We start from the raw sequence: 11,830 nt of genomic DNA on the forward strand, positions 1-11,830 counted from the left end.
ACTTATGTAATTATTATGTGTCAGAAAGCTGGACAATGACTAAGGATCAGAGAAGGACAGTATATACCTCTGAGCTGTGGCACTGGAGGAAGAATATGGAATATTATACCATGGAATGTTTTGGAAAACAAACAGGTTCACCCTAGAGAGGGTGAAAACAGGCTGCTCCTTAAGGAAAGGATTCTGAGGTTTTGTCTGACATACTTTGTACATGTTGCAAGGTGGGGCCAGTTCTTGGAGAGGGACATCGTGCTTGGGAGGGTGGAGGGACAACACAAGAGAAGAAGACCATTGAGGAGATGGATTGATTTAGTGACTGGCATAATGGATGTAGCAACAATAAAGTTGTCTCAGGATAGTGCAGGTTTCAGAGCTTTTGTACATAGGGTCACCATGAGTCCCACACAACTCGATGACACGTAACAACAGCAACAACTTTAGCAATTCTGATTCTACATTTCCCCCCAATTATTTTTATTGTATTATTGTTAGATACTCTCCAACTACAGTAGTTTTCCAGCTACAACTCACAGTGACACCATGAACAAAAGATATGAACCCCGTCCTATCTTGTGTGATCATCATCATCTCTTTTACACTTGAGTGTGCTGCTGCAGTCACTGTGTCAATCCTTTTTATTGATGGTCTTCCTCTCTTTCTCTGACCCTCTACCTTTCCAAGCACAATATCTCTTTTGAAGGTGAATCCCCTCTTAATAGCTTGCCTAAAATATGTGTGACAAAGCTTTATCATCTTTGCCTCTAAGGAGCACACTGGATGCACTTTCTCAAAGTCTTGCCTCTTTATTTTTTGCCAGTCCAACGGATATTCAGTGCTCTTCTCCGAATTAACAACTCAAGACATCAATTCTTCTGTTGCTATTTATACAATTGTTGAACTGATCTATAGTTGACCCTTAACAAGGTCTTCAGAGGCAGTAAATCACATGGGAAAAGATTGTCTATTTTTCTCTTTAGGAGCAAATGATTAATTAAAACCATGTCTTATTGAATTGACGGTGCAGCTCCTTACCACTCAGCTGCCAGTGCTTCCTTCTGTTGCTACTGTTGTTGTTAGGTGCCATGGAGTTGCTATTGTTGTTGTTAGGTGAGTATGACTCATTGCCACCCTATGAACAACAGACCTGAGTCCTGTCCTATCCTTTGCCATCAACGTCATCATCATTTCTAATACACTTGAGCCCATTACTGCGGTCACCATGTCAATCCACCTTACTGGGGTCTTCTTTTCTTTCATTGACCCTCCACCTTTCCAAGCATGATATCCTTCTCAAAGGAATAGGTTTTCCCAGTAACAAAGTATGAGAAGCGAAGCTTCACCATCATTGCCTCCAACGAACACTCTGGCTGAACTTTTTCCAAGCAATATCTGTTTATTCTTTTGGCAGTTCATAGAATATTCTGTACTCTTTTCCAACATTGCAATTCAAAGGCATTAATTATTCTCCTGTCTTGCTTATTCCTTTTCCAGCTGTCAGATGCATAGCAAACAATTAAAAAGCCCATAGCTTGAATCAAATACATCTTGGTCTTCAAACTGGCATCATTGTTCTTCAGTATTTTGGAGAAGTCTCTGACAACAAAATTGCCCTAAAAGTACTTCTCTTGATCTCCTGATCTCTTGACTGCTGGTACAAAGGATGTTGATTGTGGATCCAAGAAAGATGAAATAATTGACAATTTTTTCCCCATCATGATGTTGCCCAAAGGCCCAGTGGTAAGGACTTTGCTTATTATTGAAATGTGATCAATATAATTGTTATTAGGTGATGTCCATTTGACTATGACTCATTGAAAGTGTATGAAAAATAGATATGAACTTTCCTCAATCTTGTGCCATCCCTACAAACTCTGTTGTGCACAAGCTCACAGTCACTGTGTCAGTCTATCTTCTCGGTAATATTTCTCTCTTTTGCTGACCCACTACCTTTTCCACCATGATGTCTTTTTCTAAGGACCTTCCCTCTTGATAACATGCCAAAAGTATGTCAGATGAAGTTTTATACTTGCCTCTATGGGGTGCCCTGGTTTCATTTCCTTTAAGAGTGAATTGTTTATTCTTTTGACACTCATGGTATACCCAAAGACATTAGTCTTTCCTTGGTCTTATTTAATCATTGTCTATCACTGAGATATATAAAAAACAACTGACAATATCATGGCTTGATTCAGACACAATTTATACTGAAAGCATTTTTCTTTGACATTTTAAGTGGATTCTCTGTGGCAGATTTTCCAAATGCAATACATCTTTTGATTTCCTATCTGCTGATAGAGCAGTGCTGATTGTGGATACAAACAAAATGACATCTTTGAAAACTTCAATCCTATATCCATCTATGATGATGTTTCCAGTTTTTTCAGTTGTGAAGATTTTGGTTTTCTTAATGTTGATGTATAATGAATATTGAAAGATACAGTCTTCTACATTTTTCAGTAAGTAATTCCGATATTATTCACGTCATTTAATAAAGATTTTATTTATATAACACAAGTTAATCTATTAAAATATTATTAAAATGCATAACTAGAGTGGTTTGGCTTGTTAAAATTAGATATGTATTATTGGGAGAAAGGTAGTAGATTTATAGACAAAAAATATATTCTTCATAAACCTAATAAATGAGTAGAAAATGAGTTAAAGGAAAAAATATAGAAAATGAAAGAGGAGAAAGAAAACAAACCCACATCATTACTTTATTCTCTCTTAATTTTATTTTTAAAATAATTTATTTCATTATGGGACTTCATAGTATTTCAATTTCCTTCCAATATCCACATGTTTTGTTTTAGAACATTAATTAAAATTAATAGAATTAATTAGTGTGAGATCCATTTTTTATTGTATTCATTTTTCCTTTCACCCAATGTATTCATTCATCTTTGTTTTATTTATTCTCCCTTTCCATTCCCAGTAACCACACAAAAAATTATTCTATTAGTAAATTTCTTTTGTGTCATCTGCATAACGCAGATTGTTGATGACTTTTCCACCAATCCTGATGCCACATTCCTCCTCTTACAGCCCAGCGCCTTGGATGATCTGTTCTGCATACAGACTGAAAAGGTATGGAGACAGAATAGAGCTTGCTGCATAAGGTTGAGGACTGAAGCCTTCTATATAGATTGAAGCTCAACATCAAGAAAACAAAGATTCTCACCACTTGGCCAATTGGCAGCATCAGTATGGATGGTGAAGAGATTGAGATAGTTAACAGTTTTAGTTTACTTGGTTCCACAGTCAACACTCTTGGTAACAGCAGCAAGGAAATCACGAGACACATTACATTGGGAAAGTCATCTGTGAGGGACCTCACAAGAGTACTGAAGGGCAACGACATCAGGCTGGAGACTAAGGTGTGCCTGATCCGGGCTATGCTCTTCACAATTATGTGCTATGCATCAGAGAGTTGGACAATGAATAGGGATGCTAGAAAGAGAATTGATGCCTTTGAGCTGTGGTGCTGGAGAAGAGTGTTGAATATACCATGGACTGCTAGAAGAACAAACAGGTTTGTCTTCGAGAAGGTGAAGCCAGAATGCTCCTTGGAGTCAAGGATTCTGAAGCTTCGTCTGACGTATTTTGGGCTTGTTGCAAGGAGGAACTCGTCTTTGGAGAGGAACATCATGTTTGGCAGAGTGGAGGGGTGGCAAAGGAGAGGAAGACCTTCGATGAGATGTATCGATTCTGTGACTGGAGTGGTGAGAGTGAGTGTGTCTAAAATGGCTAGGTTGGCACCGGATAGAACAGCATTTAGAGCTCTTGTACATAGGCTTGCTATGAGTCACAAGCGACTCAATGGCACATAATGACGACAACAACAACAATGAGTAAATTATTCCTTAGCTTTTTATTTTCCTTTTGTGATTGACATATTTTAACATTGCTTAATTTCCTCTAAAGAGCAAACAGAGCAGAGCAAAGAAACACTGCGTGGTTCAAAATTAGGAAAGGAGTGTGTTTGGGATATGTCTTGTCTCTATACTTTTTCCATCTATATGCAGAACAGATTATTTGAGAGGCTAGACTTTATGAGAAGTGTGACATCCATCAGGATTGGAGGAAGACTCATTAACAACCTGAGTAATGCAGATGACACAATCCTGCTTGCTGAAACTGAGGAGGACATGAAATGGTCACTACAGAGATCAAGGACTGTAGTCTTCAATATGGATTGAAGGTTAATATTAAGACAAAGATTCTCAGCACTGGGCCTATTGACAACACCATGATAGACAGAGAAGAGATTGAGATTGTTAGGAATTTCAGCTTGCTTGGCTCCACAAAGCACACCAGCAGTTAAGAAATCAAACAATGAATTACAGTGGGGAAATCTGCCTTCAGAGATTCTCCAGAGTTCTGAGGAACAATGACATCAGTCTAGAGACAAAGGTGTGCCTGATCCAGACCATGGTCTTCACAATTACATGCTATGCATCAGAGAGCTGAACAATAACTAAGAATGACAGAAGAATTACTGATGCCTTTCAGTCGTGTTTTTTGGAGAAGAATATTCAACATACAATAGACCCCCAGGAGAACAAAGAGGTCTGTTTTACAAAGGGTGAAATCAAATCTCTCCCCTGCCTCCAGGCAAGGATTTCAAAGCTCCATCTGGTCCTTGAAGAAGAATATCATGGTTGGACGTATAGAGAGGTAATGAGAAAGAGAAAGAGCCCAGATAGGCTAGATTGATACAATAACTGGAGCAATTGGATTATGTGTGTCAGAGTCAATGAGAGTGGCTCAGGATAGGGTAGGCTTCAGAATTTTTGTATACAGGGTTACAGTGAGTTACAGGTGACTCGATGGGACATAACAACAACATCAACAACTACAATGTCCTTTATATACAAGCATGTCTTGCATGTAGTCTTTTAGATTCTTTATTATCCTGTAGTGTTGCATTGTAGTCTATTATTTGAGTGTACCTTATACATTTCTTTGTAAATTTATACATTATTGAACACTTGGATTGTTTTCATTGTTTGGTAAAAAATGCTGCAATGATAATGGATGTGTATCCTACACCTGTGTGTGTTAGTTCTTATTTCTTTAGTATGTATAATTAGTAGTGTGATTGTTGAATCAAATGGCATTTTTCTCGACAGTTTGCTAATGAAGAATGGGACTGCTTTCCACAGTAGTTGTACCATTTTCTATTTCTACCAGCAGGATAGAAGTATTCAAATGTCTCCACAGCTTCTCCAGTATTTGCTGTTGGCTGCCCTGTTGATCATTGTTATTGTTGCTAGAGTAAGATGACTCATTATTTTGATTTGCATAAATGAGGATTGTATAACACTTGATTGTGTTTATGTGAAACTTATACTTGAACTGGGAAGCAATCCTTAGAACAGAACGGGGAAACACTGCATGGTTCAAAAGGAAAGGAATGTGTTGGGGATGGATCCTGTTTCCATATCTTTTCGACCTATATACAGAACCGATAATTTTGGAAGTTGGGCTTTATGAGGATGAATGTGGTATCAGGATTAGAGGAAGATTCATCAACAATCTGCATTATGTAGATGATACAACTTTGCTTGATGAAATTGAGGAGGATGTGAAGCACTTGCTACAGAAGATCAAGGACTGTAGTTTTCGATATGTATTGAAGTTTAACATTAAGAAGACAAAGATTCTCACCATTGGTCCAATTGCAAGCACCAAGATAGATGGAAAAGAGATTGAGGTTATCAAAAATTACAGCTTGCTCAACTCCACAATCAACACTCTTGGCACAAGCAGTCAGGAAATCAAAACACAAATTGCATTGGGGAAAATCTACTGTCAGGGACCTCTCCAGCATACTAAAAAGCAATGATGCCAATCTAGAGAATAATGTGCACCTAATTCAGGCCATGGTCTATGCAATTACTCACTAAGAATCAAAGATGTGGACAATGACCAAGCATAACAGAAGAATTGATGCCTTTGAGTTGTGATTCTGGAGAAGAGTCTTGAATATATCATGGACTGCCAAGAAAACAAATAGATCTGTCTTGAAGAGGGTGAAATCAAGATTCTCCTTGGAGGCTAGGATTTTAATGTTCTGTCTCACATACTTTGGACATGTGGCCAGGAGAGACAGATCCTTGGAGGTCGTCAAGCTTAGAAGGGTGAAGGGGTAGAGTAGGAGAGGAAAACGCTAGGTGAGGTGGATTGAAACAGTAACTGGGGCAATGGGTGTTGGTTTGTCAGAATTATTGAGACTGGTTCAGAATAGGGCAGGCTTCAGAGCTGCTGTGTCAGAGGGTTGCTATGAGTCACAGGTGACTCAACAGCACATAACAACAATAATAGGTAATTTTTGTAGCTGTGTGCTTTCTCTTAAGAACTGACACCTAGCCAATCCTCCCATGAGTTTTCACACAGGAAGACTTTGCTCATCCTTCTTCAAAGAAGCAGCTGGTCAATTTGAATTCTCTCCCCACCCTTTTAAAAAAATTAGTTTTAACGAAAGTTTACAGAGACTTTGGATTTCCATTCATTCATTGTTGCTCTTTTCTCCCTGCCCTCCCCCAAGTTCGCTCTTCTCTTTGAAAAGTAAAAGAAATATTCTTTCACTGTTATACAATCCCTTCCCCCAAGTCCACTCCACTATGCTGCCTTCATTCTGGACTCCCATCATGACAATTATGGCTAATCATATATCCCTTTTAAACCGTTCTCTCCCTCATCTGTTTCAATGCAGTATACATCACTTTTCCCATCTTTGTCAGTCTTCCCTCAACCCTGATGTCAGTCCCGTTTTACAGCTGTGGCACTATGCAATATTTGTCCTTTGGTAACTGCGATATTTCACTCAGCATAATGTCCTCCAGGCTCACCCATTTTGTATAATATTTCATGAGTTCCTTGCTTTTCAATGCAGCATAGTATTCCATTGTGTGACTATACCACCACAGCATCTCTATCCATTCATTTGTTGATGGGCACTTGGGTTGTTTCCAACTCTTTGTTATTGTCAACAAAGTCATAATAAACATGGATATGCACGTATATGCTTGGGTGACAATCGTGGTTTCTTTAGGGTATATTCCCAGTAGCAGAATTGCTGGGTCAAAAGGTATTTCTATTTGTAACTTTTTGAGAAAGCGCCATACAGCCTTCCATAGTGGTTGAACCATTTTTCATTCCCACCAATAGTGAGTAAGGGTTCCTGTTTCTCCACAACCTCACCAGCATTTGATGCTTGATGAACTCTCTGTCTTTGAGGTTGTGGAATAGCTTCTCATCAACAGGCCCAAAGAGTTCCCAAAACACAAGATTAATTTACCAGCTGCTCCACTGGAAAAGTATGAGAGATCTCATGCCATGTTATTAACTGCTTCTGAAAACCAGCTGAAATTTCAGCTATGGGTCATTTTTAACTCAAGGATATCTACTCAACAACAATAATTATAATTTTATGTTTATGCCTATAACTTTGTCCATGATGAGTCAAGTTTTATGTATGGTGTGAAGTATGAATCTTCTTTTTATATTTCTGGGTCTTTAGTCCATAAATATCCTTGGTTAGAAATCAATCAACATCAATGTTCACAATCAAAAGTTATGCTGCATCTGGAAAATCGGCTGGCTAGGACCAATCTAGGATAACGATAAAAAATGCCAGTTTAAAGAATAAGGTACACCTTGTCCAAGTCATAATATTTTATTACTTGATATGCATCTAAAGACCAACAGTAAAAAAAAAAATTTAAAATTTAAAAAAAGGACGGCAGAAGAAGAATCAATGCTTTTGGTTCTGACATTGGAAAAGAATAATGAATTTTCCATAGATTACCAAAAGAAGAGACAAATATGTATCAGAGAAAGTGCAACCAGGGTGCTCCTTAGAAGTAAGCATGATGAAACACCATCATACGTCCTGTGGGATTGTTGTTATTAGTGTCCAGTCCTTGGGAAAAATCATAATACTTGCAAAAGCAGAGGTTCGGTGAATGATAGGAAGCCTCTCAACAAGATGAATTGACACAGTTAATTTAACAAAGGGCTCAACTCTTTGAGAAAGCACCAAATTGTCTTCCAGCATGGTTGTACTATTTTACAATTCCCACCACATGGTTCTCCAACATTTATTACTTACTGCACTGTTAAACTTTGCCACTGTGAGAGAAATTGAAAGAATTTGTTCTTAAAAATAATGTATTCAAATTTTATAAATAAACTAGTAGAAAATGAAAAAAGAAAACATAAAACAATGGGCTTAAGTATAACTGAAACAATGAGGATGGCACAGGATAGATTAAAGTTCACATCCATCCTTAATAAGGTCACTATGAGTCATAGATTACTCAATAGCACCTGAAAACAACAAAAATTCTATTCCATTGGCCTATTTATCTGTTGCTGCACCCATAAAAATGGTTTTGATCACTGTGACTGTGTAACATTTTTGAGATCAGGCAATGTAAGCTCTCCTACTTTTTTCCCTTCTAAATAATTTTGCTTATCTAGAGTTCATTTCCTCTCCATGTAAATGTTGAAATTACTTTATTTCATTAAAGTGTTACAATATCTTGGTTGGGATTGCCTTTTGTCTACAGATTAATTTTGATAGTATTATTACCACTTTCAAAATTATAAGCCTTCCAATCCATGAGTATTGTGTGCTCTTCCATTTATGTAGGTCTCAGAGTGTTTTATCTTTTTCTTTGTTTAAGTCTATTGTATCTCTGTATAGCTGTGTAAATATTTTAAGTCCCAAGTAACTGTTGTAACTGGTATTGTTTTTCTTATTTCATTTTTATAGTTCTCTTGTTACTGTGACAGAATCTAGTTAATTTTTGTATGTTGATCTTGTATCCTGCCACTTTGATGAATTGGTCAATTAGTGCCTGTAATTTTTTTGCCCAGTCATTGAGATTTCTGTATATAGAATCATATAATCTTTAAGCAAGCACAGATAATTTTATTTCATCTTTTCTAATTTTGCTGTTTTTTAAGTTTAATTTCTTGTCTTATTGCTTTGGCTAGGACTCTCAACACAATATTGAATGGGAGAGGTAACAAAAGACGTCTATGTCTGACTGTCTTTCACAAGGGGAATGCCTTCCATTGCTCTTCAATGAGCATAATAATAGCCATTTTTTTCTTTTGTTTTGTTACTGCTGCTGTATGTTTCATCAAGAGAGAACTGAGCCTTAGTTGACCTTTCAGTGAATTTTCAGAGCCAGTAAATCACACAAGGGGCAATTACCTATCATCTTTCTCCCACTGAGAGCAGGTGGATTGAAATTATGTGTCTTTGGGATTTTAGCACAGTTTCCTGTATTGAGGCCAACAGAGTTCCCTATTATTTTGGTATGTTGTTATTGCGTTTCATTAAGTTCAGCCATTAAGTCAGAATCGACTCATAGCTGACCCTCCAGTAGGTTTTCAGAGGCAGTTAATAATACAGGAGGCTATTACCTATCCTTATGCTGTAAAGCAGCTGGTGGATTTGAACTGTGTGACTTTGGAAATGCAGAGCAGTTTCTTACCTCTAGGCCACCAATGAGAGATATGCAATTTAATGTACACACACTCACACACACTGCTAATGTCATTGTTAAACTCCGGGTTGTTAATCAAAAGTTTGGCACTTTGATTTCACCAGTCCTTTCACAGGAAAAAGAAGAAATTTATGGCTTCCTTAAAAAACAAACAAACAATAACAAAACCCAAACAAGATAAGTGATTGTTTTTATGAAAGGTTTTTGCTTTAACACATTAAAAAAGAATATGAATTCATATACATTCAGTGAAAACCACTTAAAATATTGTTGCTAAATGTCATAGAGTCAGTTCTGATTCGTTGTGACCCCCGGTGCAACAGAGCAAAACACCATCTAGTACTATACCATCTTATCATCTTTTCTGCGAGGAGCCATTATTGTGGTTCATTCCTCTATTGAGGGATTTTCTCCATTTTATTCACACTCTACTCTGCCAAATAGAAAGACTTTCTCTGGGGCTTGGGCCCTTCTGATAACATGTCCAAAGTATACAAGAAAAATGTCTCTGTACATGCTGAAAAGGAATATTGTCCCTGCACTTCCTCCAAGATAGATTTACTGGTTCTTCGGCAGGTCATGCATGGTCACATTCTTTGTCTACTTCATAATTGTAAGGCATCAATTTTTCTTTGATCTTCCTGACTCACTGACCAGCGTTCATAGACATAGGATGAGGCTGAAAAAACCATGGTTCAGGTCAGGTTCATCTTAATTTTCATACTGGCATTTTTTCTTTTTGCACTTTCAAGAGGTCTTTTTAACAGTTTTCCCCAGTAGCCAAAAATCAAACATTTGAAATTATTTCATCCTTCCCACATTATAAATCTTTCCACTTAGATATGGCAAAAAAATTTCAACAGATCTGACAAAATCATTCTCTCTCATAAAACAAGATCAATTTTTCTCATTCTCATTTTTCATTTGAAAATATTAATTTCTGTGACTAAATATTGCTAAAAATTTTGGTAGGTAGTATGTGAAGTGCTATTCTTATTAAAATTGGAATTCCTCAGGTTAGACTTCTCAGAATTTTCTCTGTTTTCACACTCACCTCTATTTTGTATAGCTTGTTGTTTGCTTTGTTTTAACTGGCAGTAAGTTCGCTACCGAAGTGAGTGTCAGTTGCTTTATATGTTATTTACAGAAAGTAAATTCTCCAACGTCATGAGATTTAAAATCCACTGTGACAGATTAGGGAAAAGCGGAAAGGGGAGAGAAGGAAACGAAGAAGAGAAGAAAAGCCAGAAAGAGAAAAATGGGGGGAAAATAGGGGAGAATCCTTTTCTAGAGAAATATTTATCCATTTTCTTATCCCATAAAATAAATTGGAAAAAAATGCAAAAGATTGTAATATCTGTAAAAATATTTTTAAAATAAAAAGATGGCTTTATATTTATGTAAATAACACGCTGTTTGTTTTCTTTGCATTGTCTAGATTGTTGTTGTCATTGTTTAATGCTGTCGAGTCGTCGACGACTCATAGCGACCCTATTTGTCTCGATTAGCAAATGAAAATAGTGCTTTTATTCTCTTGGCTCCTATTTTCATTGTTACATAATTAATTTTCTAAATGCAGGATCACTGTATCAGGCTATAGAAATTACTCCATTGTCAAAACACAGCCATACTTACTGAAGATAGGACAGTGGTTCCTCATTATGTAGAGAAGTACATATTAAATTGGTGTTGATGTATATGCAATTTAGTAATATGGTCAAATTACTTATGAAGGAGAGCTCATTTTAGAACAAAAATGATTTTGTTTATAAAGAGTTTCAGAAGAAAGTGTTCATTTCAGTGCTGGTTTGTCAATGAGCCAAGGACCAGGTTACAAGGTAAATGAGAAGAGACAAGGCCTCCTTCCTTTATTTGCACCCATGAGACTTCAATGGTGAACAGACCAGGATTCAGAATTGAGATTTGGTTGAATTTGTAAGAGAATCTTACACATACTCCTTGGTGAAAAGTGAACAGATTTGCGGTCAGAGAACTTTCCCATGATGTCCTGCACAGACTCATACACAGGACCTGCTACTGCCTGTTGTCTCCATTTGTATATATTGGAAATGTGTGGTCATGAATAGCTTGACCCAATTTCTATTTTCCTTCTCAAATATTGACTGACAGTTCCAATCAGCACTTAAAATACACAAATTTCTCAGCATAAAAAACATATTTTTACTCCAGAGTCAAATAAATCCTTTAAATGAGATTGAAATGAATGTTTTAATTCTACCATTCCAGTGAAGCATACCCAAAACATAATCCTATTTAAGAATTACTTTATTATTTATGTGTACAAG

The sequence above is a fragment of the Elephantulus edwardii genome, unplaced genomic scaffold (assembly GCF_000299155.1).
Source record: "Elephantulus edwardii isolate Elephantulus edwardi_28Jun2011 unplaced genomic scaffold, EleEdw1.0 scaffold00039, whole genome shotgun sequence".
Classification (NCBI taxonomy): Eukaryota; Metazoa; Chordata; class Mammalia; order Macroscelidea; family Macroscelididae; genus Elephantulus; species Elephantulus edwardii.